Source organism: Crocodylus siamensis, chromosome 3 (genome assembly GCF_052110815.1).
Source record: "Crocodylus siamensis isolate JL-2025a chromosome 3, ASM5211081v1, whole genome shotgun sequence".
NCBI classification, from domain to species: Eukaryota; Metazoa; Chordata; order Crocodylia; family Crocodylidae; genus Crocodylus; species Crocodylus siamensis.
In genome coordinates, this window is record NC_143397.1 from 127,020,812 (window position 1) to 127,048,792 (window position 27,981).

The window sequence follows — 27,981 nt, forward strand, 5'->3', positions numbered from 1 at the left end:
TGTGGCATTCCTTAATTGGACAAAGCTTGGGTGATGTCACACCAGACATATAAGGACAACTCAACTAAGGCTTTTCTCTCTTTCTCTTGCGGCTGCTAAGTAGGGCTGTAGGAAGCTTTGGGTGCTGATTTGAGTCGGAGGAGATTTGACCTAATTCGGCAGCCGAATCTCCAAATCCAAATTGAATTGGGAAACCAGTAAAAAGATCCGAATTGATTTGAAGCTCTCCAAATTGATTTGGAAAAGATTCAGAGAACTTCGGAGATTCAGGCAGTCCCCACTCGCTGCTGCAGGGAGCTGGACCCAGACTACATGCTGGTAAGTAGGGGGTGGGGGGTGGGGTTGGAGGAGGGGGAATGGGGCCTTGGGCAGACCCCTGCCTGCTCTACCAGCCATGCCCCACCCAGCCCCAGCGTCTTGAGTCTTTAAAATCCCCAAAGAGGACTATACAACAATGGCCTGCGTTTGTAGGGAGCTGATTAGAAAGGCTAAGGCAGTGACTGAATTTAAACTAGCCACAGAAATCAAGGACAATAAAAAATCATTTTTTAGGTATGTAGGGAACAGGAGGAAAACTGCTCCCTCACATAGAGAGCTACCCTTCTGCTTTTCTTTTCTACTTGGTCCCTTCTGTGCAGGGTGTAGCCATCTATGGCTATGTTTCAATCATGTGAGGAGTCCCACCAGGTCTCCATAATCCCAAGTAGATTGTAATGCTCATCGAGGAGTAGGAGGGCTAGCTCCTCCTGTTTGTTCCCCATGCTCCTGTGTACAGGCACCTGAGTCCTCCAATTAAGACCCTTGATTTCCTGTCATGCTGAGGGAGAACCATTCCCTCAGCTCTTGCAAGAGTGGCTCTCCTAGTGCCCCCAGCTTCAGAGCTTTTTTGTGTGCCAGTGCCCCAACATGCTTCAGTCAGTGTTTCCCCATCTCCCAGTGATTTTAGTTTAAAGCCCTATCTAGAAGATTGGCCATCCTGACTGAGAACAGGGACTTACCCCTCTGTGGGGGGTGGTTGCCATCCCTTCCAAGGAGTCCTGTCTTCCTTAAGTGTGCGCTGTGGTCAAAGAAACAAAAGCCCTCTTAGTAGCACCACCATTGGATTCATCAGTTCTCTTCTTCAACACATCCTTCCCTCCTAGGTCCGTGGCTTGCAAATGGAAGCACAGAGGACAAGACTACCTGAACCCCCAACCCCTTGATCCCATCCCTCAGAGCTCTGTAGTTACTCATGACCTGGTCTGGATTATTCCTGGCCATGTCATTCGCCCATGTGGATGAGGAGCATTGAGTACTGGTCAGAGGGCTGGACATGCCTAGGGATCCTTTCCACAACATCCCGGATGCAGGCCCCAGGGTGGTAGCAGACCTCATAAGCTAGGGGGTCTAGATGGCAGATGTCCCTTGGTGTCCCAGAGGGGGAGTCTCCCACCACTAACACTCTGTGTCTCCTCTTGGATTACCCACCTCCTCCTCCAGTGTCTCCATCAGAGCCTCCTCAAGCATGGTGAGGGGAGCATACCTGTTGTGCAGTGCCAGGGGAAGGGACAGCCTTAGCCTTACATGTCCTGGAGCCTGAAACAACTTTCTTCCAGTTAGCTCCAGGTTGGTCTTTTTGGCCAGACTCCTTGTTGGCCACCTTCTGCTCTATTTTCTTTTCTTCTTCATTCTTCAGGAGAAGAGCCTGACTGTAGTAGTCAAGTCTCCTGCTCGTGGGCCCTAGGCACAAAGTCTGCCTGCCTAGGCCTGGAGCAAAATCACCTGGGACTCCAGGGACCTCACTAAAGAGCAGACACCACAGATGGGGGTGAACTTGCTCCCATTCCCAGTAACTGGAGCCTGTGACCAGGGAGCCAGTGAGTAGGGACTGGATCTTGTTGATCCAGGCCTCAGTGCAGTATAGGCCTGGCTGGCTTTTGCTGCTCAGTTCAGGCCCAGAGAGATAGGCCTGGGCCTTCTTTTGTCCTTTTTGTAGTTTATGTCTCAACCAAGCAGTGTGGTCAGGCACTAATTGTAGTTCAGGCCCAAGCCAAGATAGGCCTGACCTTTCCTTCAAGTTCTTTTGTAGTTTTCTGCCCAGGAGAGCTGGGATTGGGACTAGGAATTTTGGGGTGCTGGATGCTGACAAAAGCCACAGTTAACTCCTCACAGCCACCATGTGGAAGTGAAGGTCAGTGCTCTACCACTTCTCCAGAAGTGATAGAGCCCTTTGCTATGCAGAAGGACCCACCCTCTCAAGCAGCTCCCTGTGGTGCAGTAAACCCAAGGAGCAGCTCATAGGACTCTCTGGTGTAGACCCCCCTCTCCAGCCCATTTCCTTAAGGGCAGGTGTAGGGGTGCAGGCCCACAGGCCCCTGGAACTAACCTTTGGGGAACCCCAAGTCCCAGACTCTGGGCATGGGTAAAGCTTCCCCAAAAGGGTGGCACCTATAGATTTTATTTTGTAGTTAATAGTGTTTAAAAATTATATTTAGTGTTTTCTTTTGGTTTTTTGTTCTTATTTTTTTGTAATAAATTTGAGTTTTTGTGTTTACATTGCTTGTGAGGAGTGGATTTTGTTTATAGGGTATGCCCCAGCAAATTGAGTGTTCCCAGATTTCTGGGTAGGGGTTCAAGACACTGGTATAATTTATGGGGTACCCCAAAATGTGAACCCATCCCTTTTTGCTGCTGACTGGTGTCCAGCAGAAGGGTTATATTACATTATCAGCTGTGCTACAAAATCCTAGTAGAAATAGATTCATTACAAGGTAGGTATGCAAGGCCATCCATTGGCAGAGGTATAGGATTACATTACCTAGCTACCTAATGGTTGTAATGGTACCAATTTCAGGCATCTTGTCTTGATTGCTACTAAAAGGGTGGCTGGCAAGCACTCTTGGCAATGCCTAGTCCAGTTCAGGCCAATATTTTTGGCAGATGTGCCAAAGAGTAGCCCCACACCATCCCCAAGTGCCACTCCAATTCCCTTCATCTGCCTACTCTGCTTTCTGCTTTCTTCGTTGTGCTTCCTTCCCTATGCGCTACTTTGCTTTCTGCTTCCTACTCTGTCTATCAGTATGCTGCCTGCCTCCACCCTTGCTTATCTGGTATGTGCCACCACAAAGAGGCTGCCCGTGCTATGTGTAGCACCTATGCCACAGGTTGGTCACCTCTGGCCTAGTCCATGGCTTTGTGGTTAGAATACTATGGGATAAGGGATGTGGTTCGATACTGTTGGTAAGGGGGACTGGGAACCTGGGTCTTGTGCTCCCTGGGATAAAAGATGGAAGGGTTATCTTTCTCCTCTGTTTTACTTTCAGCAGGTGCCTGCACAATCTTCTTCTGTCATGAATGCAAACAGAATCCAAACTATGAGTTAGTGCTCCAAATCGCCATTTCATATGTACATGAAGATACAGTTGGGTTTAGCCCTGACTGTCTTTACCATTAGACTGGTCTATCCTGGGAAACCCTGCAATGAATTTAGACCCACCACACATGCAAAGCAAGATCAGTCAAAAGGGAAAAATAATTATCACGCAATTAACTGGTTAATTGTGCCATTAATTTTAGACAAGCCACTTGTGCAAAGTAATTGTCTCATAATAAAAATTACTATCCAGCTATAAAAACAGCCAACCAGCTATAAAGTTAGTGGTTGAAAATGTGTAACACTTAGGAGCTTAAGTCTCCTTAGATGCCTAATAGATGGGGTAGAATGTAGTTCTAATTATATATATATATATAAAAAAAAAAAATTAGAACCCAATGTAAAGCACTGGCAGATAGAACAGGTACCAATGACATGATGTTAAATATGACCCTCCCTTGGTCAACATGTTAATAACATGATTTTTAACACAATCAGATGTTTTAATATAGGCTAGTCTGTAGCAGTTTCCCAAAGTACCATCATTACTAGAATATAAAATGACATTGATTATAAGGTGACTCCCCATAATTAGATTTTATATGTGGAAAATATATACGTTTCAAATACTTTTTCCAGGTATAGAATCTAATTATTGGAGGTTTAACTTGAATTTGTCCCCCTCCCACTGCTACAGTAGGGAAAATAAATCTGGGGGGGGTCAGGTATCTTGTTTGCCCTCTCCCCCCTTTTTCCTCCTGCAGCCCCTTCCCCGCTTTTTACTATAAGACCCTGCTCTCTCTGGGCACATGGGATTGAGAAGCAAATTTGATCAGGGGACAACAGGGCAGGCCCTATGAGGAGAGGCTACGGGACCTGAACCTGTTCAGCCTCCAAAAGAGAAGGCTGAGGGGGGATTTAGTGGCCTGTTACAAACTAGTTGGGGGGATCAGCAGGCATTGGGGGAGTCACTGTTCCCCCGAGCATCGCCAGGAGTGACCAGGAATAATGGTCACAAGCTGGCAGAGGGTAGGTTTAGGTTAGATATCAGGAGGCGCTACTTCACGGTCAGGGCGGCTAGGGTCTGGAACCAACTTCCAAGAGAAGTGGTGCAGGCTCCTATCCTGGGGGTGTTTAAGAGGAGGTTAGATGAACATTTTGCCGGGGTTGTTTGACCCCAGTATTCTTTCCTGCCATGGCAGGGGGTTGGACTAGATGATCTGCTCAGGTCCCTTCCAACCCTAGAAACTATGAAACTATGAAAAAACTGACCTTGAAATAAACAGATATTGTAATTTGCATATAGTCCCCAGAGATTTAGTTCATCCAGAATGATGAACTCTTTGGGGCCCAATTTGTTGATGTTTGTCAGACATTTAAGGCTCATGAAGAAACAGGAATCACTGGAAATTGGAAAGAAAGGTGCAGCCCTGCTGTGGGAGTGAAAAGGAAGTTGAAACATATTCAGAATAGTAGGTCAGCTTCCCATGACTTAAAACAATCAGTGCTGAAGGGGACTGTGCTCATTGGGCACTACCATATATCTCATTCAGATGAGTTGCATTAGCCTTACTTTGTGGTAGGTTCCCATAAGCATGTTTGCCCAATGCGGGTAAGGTATTTTATAGTCATGTTTAATGTTGGCTGCATTCAATCAGCTACACAGTTAGTTTCCATGACTGAGCACTAGGGCTGTGAAAAATTTTGACGAGTGTTTCATTCATCAATGCGTTTCAAGCTCGAAACAGCGAAATCTAAATGAAACAAAAACCTTCAACATGAAATGAGGGAACTCAAAATTTCGAAGCATTTCAAGTTTCGAAGCAGCCCAGTGGTGGGAGGTGGGGGAGAGCCAGGGCTGTGCTCCAAGCGGCTCCACCAGTCCCATGGAGCTCAGCCTGGTGGTGGGCTCTCCCCCACCTCCTGCTGCCAGGCTGAGCTCCATGGGGCTGGCAGAGCCAGTCAGAGCTCAGTCCTGCCTCCCGCCACTGGGCTGCACTCTGTGTGGCTTCGCCACCCTATGGAGCTCAGCCCAGTGGCAGGAGACAGTGGAGAGCCAGGCCTGTGCTCTGCCTCCTGCTCCCGGGCTGAGCTCTGTGGGCCGTGCAGAGCCACTTGAAGTGCAGGCCTGGCTCTCCCCCGCCTCCCGCCACCAGGCTGCACTCTGACTGGTTCTGCCAGCTCCAGGGAGCTGAGCCTGGCAGTGGGAGTTGGGGGAGAGCCACTGGCCAGGGCTGTGCTCCGAGCAGCTCTGTGGAGCTTAGCTCGGCAGTGGAGGAGCCTGTGGTGGAGCTGCTCAGAGTACAGCCCAGCGGCGGGAGACAGGGAGAGCCAGGGCTGCACTCTGAGTGGCTTTGCCAGCTCCATGGAGCTCAATCTGCCCTCCCAGTGCTGCCAGACTCCTCCCAGGGTTGCAGGCCCTCAGATCTGTGTGCGGGATGACAGGAGGCTGCCATTGCTGCCTGGGGCCAGCAGCAGCACCTATCTTCTCGGTGCTGGGTGCAGGTTGTGCCCAGCGCTGGTCCCAGGAGGCAGTGGCAGCTTCCTGTCATCTCGAGTGCAGATCTGGGGGCCTGCAGCCCAGGGAGGAGTCTGGCACAGCCCCACAGCCCTCCCAGGGGTTCAGATCTGCACACGGAATGACAGGAGGCTGCTGCTGCTGGCAAGTGGCACGAGTTTTGCTTGTGAGCAACTTGAGGTCCAGTTTCCCAGAAACCCCTGCACCTATCTCCGTGAAACTTGGCAGGCTTCATGCCCTCAGATTGGGCTACCATCCCAGCAATTTTCATCTCAATCAGGCAAGAAATGACAGTTATAAGTTTTCGTGATTCATCATTATAGCCTACGGGCGAAATGTTGAAACATATCAACACAGTGAAACAGTTTCGACGAAATGAAATGGAACAGTGCTTTGAAATGAAATAAAATGCCAAAATGAAAGATTGTCCCTTCAAAATGGTGAAGCAGAAGTTGAAACGAAATGGTGCCGTTTCGCACTGCTGTATTGAGCACATTGCTTTTAGCAGTAGTTCAAAGATACATAATATATAGTTAGTGAGGTTTCTTTGTATGCAAATGTAAGATAAGAGGTCTTTTTCCCCATGCTGAATGGGAGGAGGGGGGTAGGGTTTGTCTTATATTTGAGTAAATATGATACTACCCTGCAAAGCAATGGTGGGTGAACTAGGTATGAATGGAACTGTTTCCCTGCCCCTCACCTCCTTTCCCCCCAGTCCTTGTTTCTCAAAAGAGTATATTACTTTACTATTGTTGGTACACACACCTTAAGACAGACAAAGTGGGCAGAGCACATTTCATAAGTCCAAAAATAAATAAACTAAATCTGGATACTGGAACAGATTGTATTTCTCATTTAAAAGGAAGAAAGAAAGAAAGAAAAAATCCTTGCCACTCTAGCAAAACTCTAAGACTTTCAATATGGATATAATTGGAACATGCTGTCAAAAACAGCTTTGAAATCAAACTCACAGCAGCTGGTTTGAAATACACTTTATGACAGACTATCAAAGACAGAAATTTACCTCTACATGTTGCCATAATTCCTTTGTCTTTGTCGTATATCTCAAACAGTCCAGGCTTTTTAAGACAATATTAACTATTTCAAGTCATAAAAATACAAAAAATGTCTATCTAAATAGCACAGTATTATTTTTACAAGGCAACATCAAGAGCAACCATAAAAAATAATAGTTATGTGTCTTGGATATAAACTGCTATCAGTCTTAGAAGCCCTGCCCATAGCCCACCACACAAATAGGTCTTAATAGTCTGAAAGAAAATAAGTTCTTTTGTAGTACAGGATTCATTTTCTGAATTAATTCCCCTTTCTTTTAAACAGAGTGCATTGTTGACAAATATGTACAATAATTTTCTCCCATTTCCAGGTGCTGATTGCAATTCCTCTTCAGACTGAGTGATATTCCACATTGACCTAAGCAGAGTCAGGAATCCCCCTTGTGTATTTAGAGGAGACCCTCGCCATTCACAGGGAATATGTTCTCATTTCCCCTGCAAATGGTGAAATCCGTGAATAAGGCACTGTGTTCATGAACGCTGCCTGCGTTCATGAACACAGTGCCCCTGGCCGCTTGAGGGGTGGGCATGGCTGTGCTGGCGATGGTGGGAGCACAGTGGTGGGAGCCCGGCAGCGGCAAGTGTGGAGCTGCCGAGGAGCTCTTTTAAGTGTCTTTAAGATGCAGGTTCAGCATTCACGAATATTTGAAACCACAAATGCCAAACCCATGAGTAGTAAGGGTTTCCAGTATTTCTTCAAAACCAAAGTCAGGGGCTAGCATTGCTATCTAGTGTCAGTCGATGTGCAAGCTTCCATGGGCAGTCTTCTGCAATTTTGGCCTGCAACTCTTCCTTTCTAGCCATGGCTCTCTTTTCAAGAGAGACAGAAAACAGTATTAAACTGCATGGTCCTCTTCATAACTGGGATTTGTGCTTAGACCTTACAGAGGTGACAGGAGACTGCATTAATTCACTGTACCACCTGCCTTCCTAAGTTTCATTTTTTATTTATCTCCCAGCCTCAATGATTCCCCTAACCTTTATGAAGTACTGCTGGTAATCAGTTCTTCAACTAATTGCTCATTCTTTTCTCATTGCCCTTAATTTCTTAGGCTACTAGGCCATCTGGTCCTGGGGTTTACCCCTCTGAGATTCAGTAACTGTATTATACATGGTTAATTATAGTTCCTCCTTCGTTCTATACTGTGTTCTATATAATGTGGTTGGTTGGCTGGTTAAAAATAAAAAGAATTGAAATACATGTGATAAAGGCTCAGTATGTTATAATTCACTTTGAAGTTGCAAAGCTGTTCAAATATTTTCAATTGCCCGGTATACCAAGATGTCACAATTTTATTGTGTATGTAATGCAATAACAATATGCAGACAAGACCCTCAGGCATCTTATTTCCTACTCGTTCACATGGATCAGGGAGCATTCGTTTCATCAAGATGCCTCCAAATATTATCTAGTTCCAATCTAGGGGTAAATAAGGTTTTTAACCAACCCACTACTTAACGCAGTTTATTTCTGTATATAATCCCCTCCTCTTTAGCAACTACAAATTAATTTTGAATTTACCCTCTGGCTAGAAGGAGAAACAGTCTTTTCTGCCGACAACCCCATAATTTATTGCTAGGAAGAGCAAAAGGAAAGCAGAAAAAAATTCCTTTTAGCAGCTGGATTTTCCCAGTTTCAGATGATACCAAGATTTCTAATTAATCCAAATCTCAAATGGGGGAAGACTGCACTATGGCACTATCCCAAGAACAATGCTGTTCTGTATTTTGTATTTCAGTTGGACCTCTGAGAATAGGAAAACACCACTGGACCATGGTTTGTCACGGGCTGAGTTTGCAAAAGAGACTTATGAGAGACTTATAGGATAGAAATGTTGTTTGACCTTGCTTGATGTTGCATCTGTGCCAATCTGGGGATGACACATTTGTAGCAATGTGCCAAAATTTTTATGGCAACACCAACAGTGAGAAAATAGATGTCCCCATCCTTTGTCATGCCACATCAGTGGCCACAACAAAAGCTCCAGAAATTTCTCAGGCAAATGAGTGCCACTTCATTGCAGTGAACATCTCATTGCTCTGTGGCAGGAGACTGCAGGTGCTTCTGGGGCTTTAGAAATCTGATCCTCCACACTTCAGGAATTCCCATGCAAGATCAGGCCCCTCAGAGCCCAGAAGCACCTTCTTGGCTTCCCCTGATTACAGGGATGCACCCTAGGAAACATGAGTGACTGGTACCTCCTGAATCTGTGGGGGCACCCACAGAAGCCGCCGACAGAGGTGGCCCTGTCGGGGGTGGGGGGGAGGCACCAGCCCTACTGACAGCATCAGTGTCAGCCGTCGGGGGGGGGCAGGTGCACCCCCATGCACCCCCTACCAGTTGCCTATGCTGGGAAATTTTGGGGCTCCTCTCTAAGCTGGGAAAGTTGGGGTTCCTGCATATAGAGACCCACTCTGGGATCCCCAGGGGCATGTATCTGTAAGAGGGGAGAGTCCATGCAGGTTCCTGTATGGAGGCACAGGATCCAGAGAATCCCTGGCACCCCATGTCTCTATAGTGGAACATGTGTAGCTCCATGCTTCCATGCTGGGACCTGTGATAGGCATAAGTTGGCACACGTCTCAGCAAGAAAGCATGGGTTAGTGTGAGGCCTGGGGAATTCCCAGAATGCAATGCCTCCATGCCAGGATCCACACTTATCTGTGCCTCTGTATGAAGCATGGGTCTGCACGGGTCCCAGAATGGAGGCATGGTGCTCCAGAAAGTCCCCAGGCACCCTTTACTTCCTTGCCAGTGCGTGTGCTGGCCCATGCTTCACAAGGCAGCATGGGTTGGCATGGATCCTGATGGGGAGGCATGGGGCACTGGGAATTCCTTGGGTCCTGTACCATCCCACACCCCCACTTTGCCCCACACTGAGACCTCCGCATACCCATTCCTCCACACGAAGCACTGGTCAGTGTAGGACCTGGTGCAGATCCTGGAAAGGAGGACTGGGGCGGCAGGGATGTGGCAAATCCACAGGCAAGGGAACATATCACCTGCTGTCCTGCATTAGGTCCCTGCCCAGTGCAGGACAATGGGAGACATGTTTCACACAATAAAATGGATCATCTGTGGTGGGACCTGTGTTTGGCGACATCTGTTTTTACCACTCCTAAATCATCAGAACACTTTTGCAGCTCCCATATCAATTAAGAAAGAGCTTGGAAATGTATCATAAAAATAAGCAGTGCTGAACACTAGTAAATTGAGAATAGCCCCATTTTTTTCTTCCCTTTTATTTAAAAATGTAATTTAATGTCATTTTCTAACGCCTATGTACTAGAACAAATCTGGTCTTTGAAGTATTCTCTATGTTAAATTGGTTCAGGCACGGCATGCCTTTGTTATTCATCTTTATAGTGTCTCTTTTGCAGCTCTTGTAGAAATTATTATGTGTCTTTGGCTTCCTGTGTTCCCTTTTTGAAATCTATGAAATCTAACCCTGGAGTTATGGCTTCAAATACCTGTGCATTCTCTTGATGTCGCACCTTGTTGTTAATCCCAGTCATTCTCAAGGAAATTGTACTTATGATTCTTTCAGATCTGATTTAATCCTTTTCTATATTCATTTTATTTCCACCCCGCCCAATGACTAGTAAGTTCCTTTACACCATTGTTATTTTTTGTTTAGATTGAACTTCAACCCTGTGTCTAATTCACATTAGTATCTTTGACCTTCCACAGTCTCTAAATAGGAAGTGCTCAACCTGCACACATTTCTTTTGCTACAGATTTTTAGTTTAAGAGCATGTGTCACAGGGTAGGAAGATCTGTGCCTAAAGGGTGAGGAGGCTGGGCCAAAACTCCAGCCACCCCCATTTCTGACTTCCTCCCTTTTAAAGTTATATAAGGAGTGAGCAAAGGAAGAGAAGTCAGTTGCAGTTTGGTTGCCAAGAATGTGAGAACTCAGAGGGTGGAAATGTTGTGGATGGCTACCAAGAGAAGGCTGGAGAGGACTGTTGAGACCTCTGACAAGAAAAATTGAATAGCATGTGGGTGGTATTGGGGGTGGCTAAAAGGGAAATCAGAGGCTGCATGTGACCCTGCTTATCATGTTGTTGTAAATAACATAAAATGTCTATTTTGACCTGCATTTAACCCATGACTACTGTGTGACCTGAAGGGTCATGTTAGGAAATTGCAAATTATACTGTCAATTTACAACTTCAGTGGGGCTTTTTAGCACTGTTATCTAATAACTGATTCAATCAGCTATTAGATAAAAGCACCCAAAAAGCTCCAGTAAAAGCACCCAAAACCCCCCCCACTAAAATGCCTGATCTATACAGATATTGGTAGAGCTGGGTCTAACTAATGCAATGCCTCTTCTAGAAGTGTGCTGGGCTTGGTAAGAAGTACACTGACTCTAAAGCGTTGGTTTTTTTGGGGGGTGGGGCAGGTTCCCCACATCTGCAAGCAGCCGGTATTAGTGGGATGAAAAGAGCAAATTGGCTCATAACTCTACATACATGACTTGTCTACAGTGGAGAAATGACACTGAGTTGCTTGGCTCTGACAGCTAGAAGAGCCATTAGATATGGGTAAGACACCACATGTACGCAACAGGAAAAATATGCTCCATGGGAGTTCCTGATGAAGTTCTATTCAGAGTCTTTACCCAGACCAGATACATGTTAAGAAATTAGGTGTGTGAGACCTGGGGGCAGAAGGCTATCTGAATTTAGAGGTAGATGAAATGGTATTTGAAATGGGGCCCAGCTGAAAATCTCAAGTTCCATTTCATCTTGCACCTTTTTCATCCACCTTCAAGGTCATGGGTCTCTCTTTCCAAAAAGTATATGGGTCTTTCCTGAGGTCAGTGAAGGAAGATTTGATGGGAAAATGGCCTTCCTCTCCTTTTTGTACTTCTCTTCCCAGTGGTGACACCCAGGGAGCTCATGCATGAGTCATCCATTAATCAAGAATAGAAATGGCTGGTACAAGACAGTTTATTTAGGAGTCATTCTTGATCGCAGTCTTCTTATAACCACCTCACTGAAGGTGGCTCAGAAAAATTAAAAATGAGCTTCTAAATAAGCTTGCAGCCTGAATTTGAAGCAAACATCCATGTACTGTATAGACAAGAGCTAGCCCTCTACTTCTTAGTCAGAGAATACTGTGAGATCGAACTCTTCACACACAAAACTAATTGCTGTACAATTCAATTCAACAAAAGTAACTGGTGGTATTTTTATAAGACTGGTTCACAAAGTGGTTATCAGTACTTTCTAAGGGCCTCATGAAATGGTAATTTTGGGTAGCTTCTGGAACTCTAAACTCCTAGATTGTCTACACATTAACACCTGAAACTGGTTTTAAGCACTAATTAACGTGGCTCAAAGTTATGCCACACCAGGGCGGGATTATAGTTTCATAGTTTCATAGTTTCTAGGGTCGGAAGGGACCTGAGTAGATCATCTAGTCCGACCCCCTGCCATGGTAGGAAAGAATACTGGGGTCAAACGACCCCAGCAAGGTGTTCATCTAACCTCCTCTTAAACACCCCCAGGATAGGAGCCTACACCACTTCTCTTGGAAGTTGGTTCCAGATCCTAGCCACCCTGACCGTGAAGTAGCGCCTCCTGATATCCAGCCTAAATCTACCCTCTGCCAGCTTGTGACCGTTATTCCTGGTCACTCCTGGCAGTGCTCGGGGGAACAGTGACTCCCCCAATGCCTGCTGATTCCCCCCCTGACTAGTTTGTAACAGGCCACTAAATCCCCCCTCAGCCTTCTCTTTTGGAGACTGAACAGGTTCAGGTCCCTCAGCCTCTCCTCATAGGGCCTGCCCTGCTGTCCCCTGATCATGCGAGTGGTCCTCCTCTGAACCCTCTCCATGCTGTCGACATCCCTCTTGAAGTGCGGTGCCCAGACCTGGACCCAGTACTCCAACTGCAGCCTGACCAGTGCCGCATAGAGGGGGAGGATCACCTCCTTGGATCTGCTCGAGATGCATCTGTGGATTCATGACAAGGTATGGTTGGCCTTCCTGACTGCATGCCCACACTGCCGGCCCATGTTCATCTTGGAGTCAATGATGACTCCAAGATCCTTTTCCACCTCCGTGCTGACAAGAGGGGAGTTCCCTAACCTGTAGGTATGGTGCCGGTTGTTCCTCCCAAGGTGCATCACCTTGCACTTGTCTGTGTTGAAACCCGTCCTATTCTTGTCCGCCCACCCTTGTAACCTGTCTAGGTCCGATTGTAATCTGTTGCTTCCTTCTTTCATGCCCACATCCCCCCACATCTTAGTGTCATGAGCAAATTTGAACAGGGTACTTTTCACCCCCTCGTCCAAGTCACTGATGAAGATGTTGAACAGTGCGGGCCCGAGGACCGAACCCTGCGGAACCACATTGCCCACATCCTTCCAGGTTGAGGAGGACCCATCCACTACCACCCTCTGGGTGTGGCCCTCCAGCCAGTTGGCAACCCATTTGACTGTGTGGGTGTGGACACCGCAGTCCCCCATTTTCTTGATGAGAATGGGGTGAGAGACAGTGTCGAAAGCCTTCCGGAAGTCCAGGAAGACTATGTGTACTGCTACCCCTGCATCTAATGATTTGGTGATCTGATCATAAAAGGCCACCAGGTTGGTCTGACAGGACCTGCCACTGATGAACCCATGTTGGTTGCCCCTAAGCATGCAGTCCCCTGCTGGCCCCTTGTGGATGTGTGCCAGAATAATTTTCTCAAACAGCTTGCCTAGGATTGACATAAGACTAACTGGCCTATCATTTCCCGGGTCCTCCTCTTTCCCCTTTTTGAAGATGGGAACCACGCTGGCCCTCTTCCAGCCCTCCGGCACCACACCAGAGCCCCACAAGTGCTCATAAAGCCGTGCCAGGGGTCCTGCAATGACCTCAGCCAATTCCTTTAGAACTCTAGGGTGAAGATCATCCGGACCAGCAGACTTGAATACGTCCAGTCCCTCCAAGTTCCCTAACTAGTTCCTCAGTAACCCTTGGCCCAGGTGTGCCTCCCCTGGGGCCCGAGGGGGGCCCAGCAGGGAGGTGACTGTTCTGGTCTCTACTTAGGAAGCCGGAGGCAAAGAAATCGTTAAACATATTAGCTTTGTTGTCTGGTGTGATGACCAAATTTCCCAATGTGTCCTGCAGGGGCCCCACATTACCTGGAACCTTCTTTTTACCCCTATGTATTTAAAGAAGGACTTCTTATTGTCCTTAATCTGGGAAGCTAGCCCTAATTCCATCTCAACCTTGGCCTTCTTGACCGCCCCCCCTACATCCCCGAGCGACTGCAATATAGCAAGGAGACTTTCCCAGATGCTCTAGGTGAGCCATGGAGGCTTGTGTGCCCTCCTGCTCCCTTTGATCCTCATTGGGATTGCCTTCCTCTGGGTTTGGAGGATCGTCTCCTTAAGGAACGACCACTCTCCTTGGACACCTGGCTCCCCTCCCCTCTGGGACCACAGCGCTTCCCCAACTATCCTCCTTAGCTCATTGAAGTTTGCTCTCCTGAAATCTAGGGCTGTCCTGAAATCTTATCTCTGATTCATATTCCCCAGCTCACATTACACTAAGGTGTAGTTGCTCTTGGCAACACCTTAAACAGCCCATCTATCCCCCCTTCTCTTGCTAGCCTGGATTGGGCCTACTACCCCTCTTCCAGCACCCCAGATCTGCTCACTACCTCTTGTCCCCTACCCCCTGCTTACTTGTGGTTGCCCACACTGTCTGTCCCAGGAGAGCAGGCAGGGAAGGGTTAACGTGACTGCTTGGCCACCACTGTAGCTGCTCTCTGGGCCAGAAGAGTAGCAGGGGCAGCTGGGCAGGCAGGTTAACCCTCCCCTGCCTGTTCCCCTAAGACACTGCAGGCAACCACAAGTAACGCCCCAGGGTGGGGGAGAGACAGGGGAGCCCCAGGAGTGGGGGCAGAACCAGGGGAGTCCCAAGGGGCAGGGAGAAGCCTGGAACGGGAAGGGGGAGCTCTTACCTTTTAGTCCTCCAGGCCCTCCTGGCCTGAACATGTGTCTGCTCCCAACTTGTGCTAGAACTAACACCAATCAACATTTGTACAGCTCGCAGTGTAACATGTAACAAAGCCCCGATATCCCATTTCCTACCATCAAGCATCCTACTACAGCAGATAAACTGCTCCACTTTCTTATGATTTGATGAGAAAAAAAAGAAAAGAAAAAGCATAAAGAAACCAATCAAATTTGTATTTTCCCCCTGGTATTGTGGGCTTGGTAATAAAAGTTATTGTTTTAGCCGATGCTTTCAAGCAAAAACAACTACTATACCTCTCTTAAAATCATGAGGCATGTTACCACTAGATCATCAGCAGATCAACCTAGATTATGCTATGGATCATCTCCTCAGTGGGTGCATTCAGACTGTGATGAGCAAAATGATAGCAAGCTGTTCCCTCCAAATCTCCTCATTATATAACCTACTGTATTTACTCAAATGTAAGATGACCTTGAATTTAAGATGACCTCCCAATAATTAGATTCTATATATGGAAAAATTATAAATTTGTTATAATTTTCCAGGTATAGAATCTAATTATCAGAGAGGGCTGTCTTGAATTTTTCATTCCTCTCCCCCCTCCCCTCCACTACAGCAAGGAACACAGTTAATGGGGGGTTGGGTAATCCCCTTGCCATCTACTGCTGACCACTTTTTCCCTCTACAGTCTCTTCCCCTTCCTCCCAGTCTCTGCCTCTTCCCTGCTCCTGCTCCCTTTAATGTCAGATGGTGCCTAGTAGGGTTGTGCAAAGCTTCAGTCCCTGATTCAATTTGTCAGAGATTTGGCTCAGTTCAGTGGCCAAGTCTCTGGATCCGAACTGAATCAGGAGATCCTTTAATCTCTCTGAATCGAATTGGAACCTTCCATATTGATTCGGAAAGATTCGTAGATTCGGATACAGACACAGCTTTAAATGTTTTTTTCTACATACCTCAAGGTGCCAGGTGGCTTGTGAGAACTGTGATGGTGGGGCAGATGGAACATCCCACAGGAGTGTGGGGGGCTTCCCAGCGCACTTGGCAGCAGACCTGGAAGTGGACCAGAAGAACTTCCAGGTCTGCTGGGGACCGTGCAGGGGGGGCCCCCCGTGCCCCACTGGCTTGGTGACTGGTGCCTCCTAGGTCTGGGGGGGCACCTGGGGTCCCTCCATGGCTGATCACAGAGCCGGGGGAGGCGTGGGAGGCCCCCTCTGCATGCTCCCTGGTGGACCCAGAAGTGGACTGGAAGTACTTCCAGTCCACTTGCAGGTTTGCTGCTGAGCGCACTGGGTCTTCCCTTCCCCCCCCGGGAAGCTCCATCCACCCCAGCATCGCAGCATTCACAAGCTGCACCTGGTACCTCAAGGTATGTAGGAAAAATATTTAAAACTGTGTCTGTATCCGAATCTACGAATCTTTCTGAATCAATATGAAAGGTTCCAATTTGATTCAGAGAGAATAAAGGATCTCCTGATTCAATTCAGATCCAGAGACTTGGCAGAAGCTGCAGAGGGGAAGTGGAGAGAGGGGAGCAGGTGTCTGCTGTGGATAGGACTCTGGCCCTAATCTGGGTTCAGAGCCAGAGTCAAAGCCACAGAAACTTCCTGCTCCCCCCATTTCCACCTCTTGCTTTGGACACAAATATAAGATGAGGGGCTTTTCTCTCCCATGCTGATGAGGTGTGGGGGGAGGAGCACACCTGATCTTAGATTTGAGTACAGTAGCTTTGAACTGCCACACCAGCCTTGGAACTAGCATGGTTATTTGAGATGTGAGGTGTATTACAAATGGCCACACTTAGTGATATAGGAGCATCCCTCTGTAACTATAATGCAGTTAAGGATGCTGCTTCTCCCGTGAAGAGCTGCTTGTGTTGTGCTAGTTTGTCAGGAGGGCTCTCCATACTTCTGGTCTAAGGTTCTTGCATGGCTCAAAGTTGTGTGATGCCTATTTAAGCTCCTTTTGCCATTTTCACATAAACAGAGAGGCATATCTCCCTACTTTACATTTCATATTTCAAATTTTACATCATATCTATTGTACCACTTGGGTACTCACTAAAATAAATAACACCACCACCATGGGTGAAAATCATTGAAAAACCCTATATGTTTGGTCAGACTTAGTATTATTAGTCAGAATGGGGGGGGTGGGTGGCATTAGCCACGTTTTTTTGGAGGGGGTTTTGGGGGGAGGAGAGTAGGAGTGGGATTTCTGACAGTGCCATTTCTAGACTAGTAGATAAGTTTGAGTTGAATTCTTCTTTTTTACACTATTGCATAAGCTGGCTGAGTCAAAAAAGCTCAGTTAGGCTCCGGAGCAGTGAGAAACTTGTGGGTGAAGCCCGCTGCGCCCCCCCTCCCCCGAAGCCCCCCAGACACCCCCTCAGCAGCTGCAGAGCCCCCTGCCGACCCCCCAGCACAGCCGGAGGTAAGCGGGCTCGTGGTGGGAAGGGGTTAACTCCTCGCTCCCTGGGAGGAGGCCGCTGCCTGGTGCCGGGCTGGGTTAAGCCCCCGCCCAGGCCCCTACTTGGCCCAGCCCCCCAGGGAGCCATGTGAACAGGCTGCATAAACAGGCACTTGAGTTAGCGCGGAGTTCGCGCAGGGGAGGGCGCGGGAGGGCACGGGACCCTGCCCGCGACCCCCCCCAGAGTAGTCAGCCCCAGTCATAGCCAGCCTACAAGAGGCATGACACGGATGGGCAGGCGCCACACCCTGAGGGTCCCCTCAGGCTCTGCGGCACCCCCATTGGGCACCTCAGAGACGGCCACCCAGACGGAGCCCATGGTCCCGGGCTTCACGCAGACAGAGCCCCTGGCTCTTGGCTGCGGGGGCTGGCTGTCCCTTTTTCAGGCTCTGTGGCCTGGGAGCATGGCCACCTCCCCTTGTGGGGTCTGCTCCCTACTGGGGTCTCTGGCGCGCCAGCAGGAGGAGCTCCAGGCCACAGTCCAGAGACTGCGTGCCATCAGGGACTGTGAGCAGGAGACAGACTCCTACTGCCAGGCCCTTCTCCCCCGGGAGCTGCAGGGGAGAGCTCCGTCTCCCTCCATGACTAAGGAGGACTCTGGGACCTCCCGCTCTGCCCAGTCAGGGGCATGGACCAAGGTGGTCAAGGGCCCCAAGGCCCGCCGCACCAAGGCCCCTCCCTCACCGGAGCTTAGCAACAGGTTCGCACCTCTTGCAGCCCCAGCAGAGCCTGCTCAGTTGCCAGCTCTCGCAGGCAACCCAGGCTCAACCACAGCTACTGGCCCCGCTCTCCCCAAGACAAAGCGAAAGGTGTTTGTTGTGGGAGACTCCATCCTGTGGGGCACTGAGGGGGCAATCTGCCGCCCCGACCCCTTAGCCCGGGAAGTCTGCTGCTTCCCGGGGGCCCGCATCTGAGACATTGTGGAGAGGATCCTGCAGATCCTCCGTCCCACAGACCACTACCCCATGCTCCTTATTCATATGGGCACCAATGACACGGCTCGGAGCACCCCCAGCCAGGTCATGAGGCGCTACAGGGAGTTGGGAGCGGGGCTTAGGGGTCTGGGAGCTCAGGTGGTGTTTTCGTCGATCCTCCCAGTCTCGGGCTATGGGCTGAGGAGGGAGAGGAGGATCCATGCAGTGAACCAAAGACTGCGGCGCTGGTGTTATCGGGAAGGCTTTGGCTTCCATGACCACAGCCCGCTCTTTGGCGAGAGAGGCAGTGAGCTGCTGGGAAGAGATGGCCTCCACCTCTCCCTCCTGAGGAGGAGGCTCTTCTCAGCCAGGCTGGCTGACCTGCTCCATCGGGCTTTAAACTAAGCCTGTTGGGGGAATGGGGGGACTACCACCACTGCTGGCCCGCTGAGCGACCCTTGCAAAGCCAGCAGACCAAGGCACTTAAGGGAGCCCACCCCTGCCTCAGCCCTGGCACAATCTGTGGGCAAGGCAAGAGCCCCCAAGGGCACACTTGCCTGCCTGTACACTAATGCCAGAAGCCTGGGCAACAAGCAGGAGGAGCTTGTCCTCCTGCTCAGTGCAAAGAAATACGATGTCATTGGGATAACAGAGACCTGGTGGGACTCCACCCATGACTGGACCACGGGTATAGAGGGATATACCCTGTACAGGACGGATCGTGTTGACAAAAGGGGCGGGGGTGTAGCTCTCTATGTGAAGGAAAGCTACATGTCCCTGCAAGCTGATGTTGGCGACCGGCATGGACAGCTAGAGACCCTCTGGGTAAAAATTCGTGGGGAATTCGGCACAGGGGACACAACGGTGGGAGTCTACTACAGACCTCCCACTCAAAGTCCTGAGCTTGACCAGGAGTTCGCCAGGGAACTGACTGAGGCCGCTTGCTCCAGGACCTTGGTTGTCATGGGTGACTTCAATTACCCGGACATCTCCTGGAAAGATCACTCAGCAAAATCCGAGCGGTTGCAAAGCTTTCTCTCGTGCGTGGATGATCTCTACCTGACTCAAGAAGTCTATGGGCCAACGAGAGGCAAAGCGCTGCTCGACCTGGTACTGGCTATGGGGAACAACCTAATCAGCAACCTAGTGATCGATGGGAAGCTGGGTGACAGCGAACATGAGCTGATCAACTTCACCATCCGCTGTAAAGCTGGCAAGTCCGTCAGCAACACAGAAGTCCTTGACTTCAGAAAAGCTGACTTTGACAAGCTCAAGAGGCTTGTCGGTCAGGCCCTCAGGGACCATGACCCCAGGGTGATGGGAGTTCAAGAAGAGTGGTTGCTCCTCAAGAAGCAATCCTCAATGCACAAGCTAAATCTATTCCAACATGGAGGAAAGGCAGCAAGAAGGCACAGCAGCCCCCCTGGCTCTCCAGGGACCTAGTGGACCTCCTGTGGCTTAAAAGGAAAGCCTATAAAGGATGGAGGATGGGATTCACCTCCAAGGAGGATTACTCCGCGCTGGTCTGGTCCTGCAGGGAGCAAACCAGGAAAGCCAAGGCTGCAACTGAACTCCAACTAGCTTCAGGCATCAAGGACAACAAAAAGTCCTTTTTCAGATATGTGGGGAGCCGGAAGAAAAGCAAGGGCAATGTTGGACCCCTGCTAAACCAGATGGGGCAACTGGCAACTGAAGCCCAGGAAAAAGCCAACCTATTAAATAGGTACTTTGCGTCAGTCTTTCATCAGTCACATGGGATGCCCATGCCTGCTATGGGACGGGGAAATCTGGGTGAGGGGGATCCCCTACCCTCCATAAATGCTGACCTCGTGAAAGAACACCTTGAGAAGCTGGATACCTTCAAGTCAGTTGGCCCTGACAATCTGCACCCCAGGGTACTCAAGGAGCTGGCGAGCGTCATAGCCCAGCCCCTGGCACGGATCTTTGAAAACTCCTGGCGCTCTGGTGTAGTGCCTGAAGACTGGAAGAAGGCCAATGTGGTGCTGATCTTCAAGAAAGGGAGGAGAGTGGATCCGGCTAACTACAGGCCCATTAGCCTGACTTCTATTCTGGGGAAGATCTTAGAAAAGTTTATTAAGGAGGCCATCCTCGATGGACTGGCCCAGGCTAACATCCTAAGGGATAGCCAGCATGGGTTTGCTGTGGGTAGGTCTTGTTTGACCAATCTCATTTCCTTCTATGACCAGGTGACCTATCACCTGGACAAGGGAGAAGAGATTGATGTCATATATCTTGACTTCAAAAAAGCCTTTGATCTGGTATCCCATGATCACCTCTTGGCCAAACTGCCCAGTTGTGGCCTTGGCTCCACCATGATCCGCTGGCTGGGAAACTGGCTCCGTGGTCGGACCCAGAGGGTTGTAATTGATGGCAGTCACTCATCATGGTGCCCTGTGACCAGTAGGGTCCCTCAAGGCTCTGTCCTGGGACCCATACTGTTCAACATCTTCATTAACGATGTGGACATTGGAGTCAGGAGTGGACTGGCCAAGTTCGCCGATGACACCAAACTTTGGGGCAAAGCATCCACGTCAGAAGATAGGTGGGTGATCCAGGCTGACCTGGACAAGCTCAGCAAATGGGCGGACGAGAACCTGATGGTGTTTAACACCAAAAAATGCAAGGTTCTCCACCTTGGGAGGAAAAACCTGCAGCATCCTTATAGGCTCGGCAGCGCTACGTTGGATAGTACTACAGAATTAAGAGACTTGGGGGGTCATCATTGACCACAAGATGAACATGAGCCTCCAATGCGATGCTGCGGCTACTAAAGCGACCAAAACGCTGGCTTGCATCCATAGATGCTTCTCGAGCAAATCCTGGGACGTCATTCTCCCCTTGTACTCGGCCTTGGTGAGGCCGCAGCTGGAGTACTGCGTCCAGTTTTGGGCTCCACAATTCAAAAAGGATGTGGAGAAGCTTGAGAGAGTCCAGAGGAGAGCCACGCGCATGATCAGAGGTCAGGAAAACAGACCTTATGACAAGAGGCTGAGAGCTATGGGACTCTTCAGCCTGGAAAAGCACAGGCTCAGGGGTGATCTGATGACCACCTATAAGTTTATAAGGGGTGTTCACCAGGATATGGGTGAACATTTGTTTACCAGAGCGCTCCAAGGGATGACAAGGTTGAATGGTTATAAACTCCTGCAAGACCGTTTCAGGCTGGACATAAGGAAGAATTTCTTTACTGTCCGAGCCCCCAAGGTCTGGAACAGTCTGCCAGCGGAGATGGTTCAAGCACCTACACTGAACACCTTCAAGAGTAAATTGGATGCTTATCTTGCTGGGATCCCATGACCCCAGCTGACTTCCTGCCCTTTGGGCAGGGGGCTGGACTCGATGATCTCCTGAGGTCCCTTCCAGCCCTAATGTCTATGAAATCTATGAAATCATATTGCATTCACAATTTACCTGCATGCTTGTATACTCCAGCTGAAGTGGCAATGCCATTTCTGGTTTTCTGATTTTTTTGATCGAAATAAACAGCGTGCTGAATACTGTTCCCTCAGAATGTGACGCACACTATTCCTAGGGGCCTGTACACTCTATTGCTGCAGTTGACTAAATTGTGCACAAACCATTGAGACCACATTTTTCTGTGTGAAATGACCAGAGAAGCAGAGAAGCTTTGCCTTCCTCCACATTGTGCCCAGTCATACAATTCCAGCAGGGAGCATGAACCGTAGTAAGCCTAGGTATTTCACCATTTCCTTCCTCCCCAGAGAAGCAGGCAATCCATTAGAGAGACTATGATTCCTCAGCTTCCAAGCGTCCTGGGGGTCTCTCCAGAGCCACTACAATATACTGTCCCTTACTGTATATTACTCTGAAGGGTTACCCCCTATTCCACTTATTAGGCACCTAAGTATGATCCTAGTTCACCCTGCTCCAGCTCATGAAAAATAGTTAAGGCAATAGGCAGATGGATCCTCCTCCTACTTGCTCCTTTGTGTGAGAGCCTAAGATAGTGGTGTGTACAAAAATAGATGGCCGAGAGTTTTTCAGGGACCTGAGTAAGATGGAATAGGATCACATTTAGGATCTGATCCAAAGTGTCCTCTCTGGATGTACTAAGAGAAAATAAGTTTGGTATGAATATATCAGCATCTTGGTATCTGATGCATATTCAATTAGAACCAGAACATGTTGGGTTACAGAGTTAGGGTTCTTTCTGCTTAGAGAATCATTTTGGAGAAGTCATTGACCTAGAGCAACAGAGGCCAATCTTTTTTTATAGGTATGCCATGGGGTAAGCCCTGTCCCTTCCCCAAGTGCTACTCTGATCCTCTTCCTCTGCCTGATGATCCACTCTGCTCTTTCTGATGATACTGTTCTCCTGCTCAAAAAACCATTGCTCTGCTCTCTCCTTATCTACCACTGTTTCTGTTTATGGTCTTCATTTTTGGCTGATTATTTCAGTGGGAAATGTAATAAAAAATGGAAGTTGAAAAAGGACACTGCTGGCATACAGAAAGAAAAACCTAAAGCATAAGGGATGGAAGAAAGGGGAAGGACATCCAGGACAGTGTGAAAGAATAGTGCAAGGTAAATATCTAACTGTTCATAGTGTTTTCATTTCCCTTTTCATATGCCATTCTGTATCATCACAATATGAGCTGTTTGAAACTAAAATTATTCACAAACCTAATTCATTATGATTCCATGCTATTCTCATGCATGAAAATTAGGATGGCAGCTATCTGTCAAAATGGGACAGACCTAAAACTTCCAGAAATTTCACCAGAAATCATGCAAAAACAAAAAAATCCATATGAAATGTACTAGCTCTTTGCTATCCTTCTGACAAAAAATTGAGTGAGGATTGGGCCCATATTTCTTAAAACCATAAAGTTTGTAAATACTTATTAACTTGAGTATACTGGTCTTCTGATAGTTGATACCATGGTAATACCAAAATGGCTTTACTGAATAGTAAAAATACTGACGTTTACATTGCTAGCTTTAATTTTTTTCTCTTTTGAGCAACTAAATATGGCAACTGAAGAAGAAGCCCTTCCTTCCCCTTTCCTCTAATGTTCTGCAGCATTTTGTTGAATGACTGAGGACTGCAGTCTAAAGTACAAACCTGTATTGTTTTGACCTGAAAGCTCTGACCTTTGTTAAATAGTGACATTGTTTTCTGCCTGGGGACTGGTTCATCTAATTGCAGAATGATGGTTGTGACACAGCTGGTACATGGGTTTGTTCCCAAGGTAACTCTTCCATAAAAAGTGACTCAGAATCAATCATTTGGTTTATAGAGACAAAGCAGGGGTTATGTGCCCTATTAGGAGAAAATATAAGTTTGAGCTGAGAGGGGTGTGTTTTAATTCAAATTCCCTCTTTAGTAAAAGAGAACAAAGCCTGTTGTCAGTCACTTCCCACTGAAAAGAACATCATGATTTTAGTCCAAAGGGTATTCAGGAATTTCTATTACTGTGGTTTAGTTGAGTTCATGCCCTCAGTTTTGGATTCATATGAACCCAGAAAAACAGACAAGAAAATGATAAGAAACCTCTTAGCTTTTCCTGATTTAAATGCAAACTATGAATAGTGACAAATGACATAGTTTGAGCTTACACAATACAGTAACTTTTATCCAAGAATCTGAAATTACTTTACAATGTATAGGCTTTAAGACACTGGGGCCTGCTTCAACTCCCCTAGAAATTAATAGGACTGTTTCCATTGACCTCAGAAGGAGATGGATTGGGCCCTCAGTGTTAAAATAATTGCAACAGGAATGCAAAACTTTGTAAGCAACCAACTGCAAACTACCTTTTGGGAATTTCCCTAACAGACCTAAAACAATGCCCCCCTCACCTCATTTTACTACTGAAATGGATGGAGAATACATACAAGAAGTTCTTTTTCCCTTCCCACTCTCCACTCCCAAAAACTCATGTTATTTTCCTGCTAGTGTTGGTTTTTACATCAGATATTACTGCCATATGAAACTTTAAATATTACTTCTGCTACTTTAATGTATGAAATATCCTTATCTATGTTTTATTTAAGAAACTAAAATGATACAAGATTAAATGGATTAAAAACTAGCTAACTTGATAGGTATCCTGGTGTGATTGTAAAGTGGGGATCATCACAAAGCAAGTGCTTCTAGTGGGGTTTTGCAGGAATCAATTCTTGGCCCTATTTTACTTCACATTTCAGTGCTCTGGAAAAAGCCATACAATTTACAAAATAAAACGAAAATATCAGTAAACTGGTAAGTAATAAAGCTAATTCTCTGATACAGAGTTATCTGGATCACTGTTAGGTTGGCCATAATCAAATAGTATATTCCATTATAGGCAACATAAGGTTGTACATCTTGGAACGCAGGATGCTGATTTACAACCTGAGGAGTCTGGGAAGCAGGAACTCTGATAAAGAACCACAGGACTGGAGGAGACCTCCTAGAACAGTGCTTCTCAACCTTTCTTTGGACTCAAGGAACCCCTCATTTGACTTGTGGGGCCTTTCCATAACTTTTGTGTAATGGATAGCATGTGATTTCAAAAGCTAATTTATATATTAAACTGATCTCCTCCTACAGGGGGTTGGGCAGTGGGGATGGGGAATTGATCAGGTTGGGACAAGCCTGTGGTGTCCTGGTTGAGGATCACTGTCCTAGAATATTGGGTGCAGTCCCCTGAGTTTGCAAGCCATTGTTAAACTAAGGAATCCCCAAAATGCTCCCTCCAAGCCTCATTCTCTAGCCAGGAATCTCTAGGTTATCAATTACTGGCAGGAGCATCAGCACACACTGGTCAAAATGCCCAGCTTTAGCTGTGGCCAATCATAGAAGGATGCAAAATTAGGGTTGGAAGGGACTTCAGGAGGCCATGTAGTCTAATCCCTGCTCAAAGTATGACTATCTCCACCTATATCATCTCAGCCAAGGCTTTGTCTAGCCAGGTCTTAAAAATGCCCAAGGATGGAGATTCTACCACCTCTCCGGGTAACCTGTTCCAGTGCTTCATCACCCTCCTAGTGAGAGAGTCTTTCCTAATATCTAACCCAAAGTGCCCTTGCTGCAACTTGAGACCTTTGTTCCTTGTTCTGTCATCTGTCACCACTGAGAGCAGTCTATCTTCTCTTTGGAACCACCCTTCAGGCAGTTGAAGGCTCCCAAAGCTCCCAATGCTTCCAAAGCTCAGAGGAAAGAAAAAGAGAAACAGAAACCAATAGCATTCATGAGGGGGGAAAGAAATTCTTTTTCATCCTCAGCTGGTGATGAATTGAACCATCAGCTGAAAGTGAGCTCTCAATATCAAACTATAGCTAAAAGGACTAAAGTCGCCCTTGGAGATATAAGTAGGGGAATATCTGGCAGGACTTAGGAGGCTATTTACCTCTCTAGTTGGTAGTGGCATGACTGCTACTGGAATATGAGATCTAGCTTTGGTATCCACTATTCACAGATGTAAGAAATGTTTCAGAGAACAACTACAAGAATGAGTAGAAGACTAGAAAACAAACCTTGTAGCGAACGACTTGGAGGTTAGGTTAGCAAGCATCTCAAACAGGAGGTAGAGCATCACAGTTTACAAAGTTGATAACACATGGTTTTTCAATCTGTTGGACAAAAATATAACAAGTTCTAATGGCTAGAAGCTGAAGCTAGGCAAATTCAGGCTAGAAGTAATGTACCAGCTTTTAACAGTGAAAGTAAATAACTGCTGGAATGAGTTAACAGTAGAAGTGCATTCACCATATCAGGTGATTTTTAAATCAAATAGTATGTTTCTATCTAAAAGACATACTGTAGTTCAAGCACAAATTAATGTAAAGAAGTTTTATGGGCTGTGTTATCAAGGAAGTCAAGCAAGATTAGCAACATGGATTCCTGCTTTATTATTTCTACGTCTATAGAACTAGGACATTATTTAGACTATTAAAATATTATTTTTCTCTCCATCAGAATGGAAAAAAATAGAAGCCCCACTTCTTGCCCATAAGAACTCCCACAATCCTGAGTTATAAATGACATTCCACTATACTCTTGCCTTGTCTGCTGAATTTCAATGGATACAAACCCTGCCTGAATATTGTTCCTTTCTCTTTGACGTGTTTGACAGCATGCATGGTTCAGCAGTCTATTGTAAACCAAACAGCCGGTCCAATCAGCACTTTTAGATCACTCTCATTTAGTGCTCACAGATTTAATTATATTTGTTTCCATACATAACAGCACAGATTAATTACACCAGCACTACTTGACTTTCTGATAGAAGAATAGTGGGTAACAAATAAATGAGACTGAGGCCCAAATTCAAGGAAGCTTTGGTTAAGTTAAACTAAAACAAAACAATTGGCATTTTAAAAAGTTATGAGTAGGAGGAAATAATCATTAGTCTAATATTCTCTAATGTCCTTCAGAATATCGACAGACCCAAACACTTTCACCCTTCCATCTTCCTATGCACTGTACATAATAAAGAACCATACCTGATCTTTTCCTATGACATTAAGGAGATGTTCCTAGCTTGACAGTGTTTTGGTCATATTTACAAAAGGGGTGGTCATCTGAGCCTCCAGCAGACTGTGACTCTACTCATGCTGAGTAATACTCCAATGCAAAGGACGCATCGCTGAAGTAAATAGGACAGTTTGCAGAGTAAAGTAAGGCATCACCCAATATGGATAAGCATATCAGTTTGTGGTCTAAACATATTCATGACAACTACAACTATTTTTTTCTATTGAAATGCCTTTTACTTATTAGAAAATGTAAAGGTGGATAAAGAGGTGAAGATAAAAGGAGATATTGAGCCATTCCTACCAACAAAACTGTCATCCAGTTTTGGAACTCGGCCTGCTGTAAAAGGTGTGCTAAGTGTCAAAAATGTCTAGGTAAAGGCTTTACACTTCCAGTTTTAATGCATGCTAAAATACACAGTGTTCATTCTCTCATTTCCCTACCACAGCGAGATATGGGACCTCCAGCTTCCAACTTCTGCCAGAAGAAGACTAGGAATGTCAAGTGTTGCTCTTTAGGTGCATGGTGACAGAACTTGGAGACACTTAGCGCACCTTTTAAAGCAGGCCCAGTTACAATTCTTCTTGCAGCTGAAATCAGTGATGGGAGGTGAGGTATTTTCTTACTAGAACTCTTTTATTTGTACACTGTATGCAAGTCCCAGTGTGGTGGAAAAGTAGCAGCCCATTACATACAGGCACTCTCAGCTTCATCTGTATCACAAAGCAGCTTCACAAAGGTGGAGAGGAATTTGCCAGGTAAAAATTAGGGACGTAGTTACTTGAACTAGGTGTACAGGCCACAGACTTGCTGACACTATAGTTTAGGCACTATGAGCCCCTATACATACATTGAGGCTGCTCCAATGTGCTGTAATTACAATGTGCTAGAATAGACTTGATTAATCAAGTCTGCTGGAGCATGATAATTACCGTGGTCCAGCACACTCCTGTGTCGTGTGTACCAGTGTCCCTACTCTGAAAAATGGGAGTGGGAGTGTTTTAACTAAAGCTCACCTGGGTTAAAGCACCCGTGCTGCCGTTTTTCAGCATGGGGATGCTGATACATGTGGTGCTCTGGGCAGTTTAATTAGAGTGGCTCTCAGAACCTCTCTAATTCAAATGCTCCCCGGCCCCCCCCGCTCCCAAGGCACGTGTATAAATGTCCTATCAT

General features: G+C 47.0%; 1 long non-coding RNA gene across 1 annotated transcript; it reads left to right on the top strand.

Moving 5' to 3' along the window:
* The first annotated feature begins 111 nt into the window (after positions 1 to 111).
* Positions 112 to 27,379, top strand: LOC149868782 (uncharacterized). The gene is made up of 3 exons (XR_016441026.1): positions 112 to 318; positions 22,746 to 22,871; positions 27,257 to 27,379. It is a non-coding gene; the product is annotated as an uncharacterized LOC149868782 (long non-coding RNA).
* Positions 27,380 to 27,981: the final 602 nt, after the last annotated feature.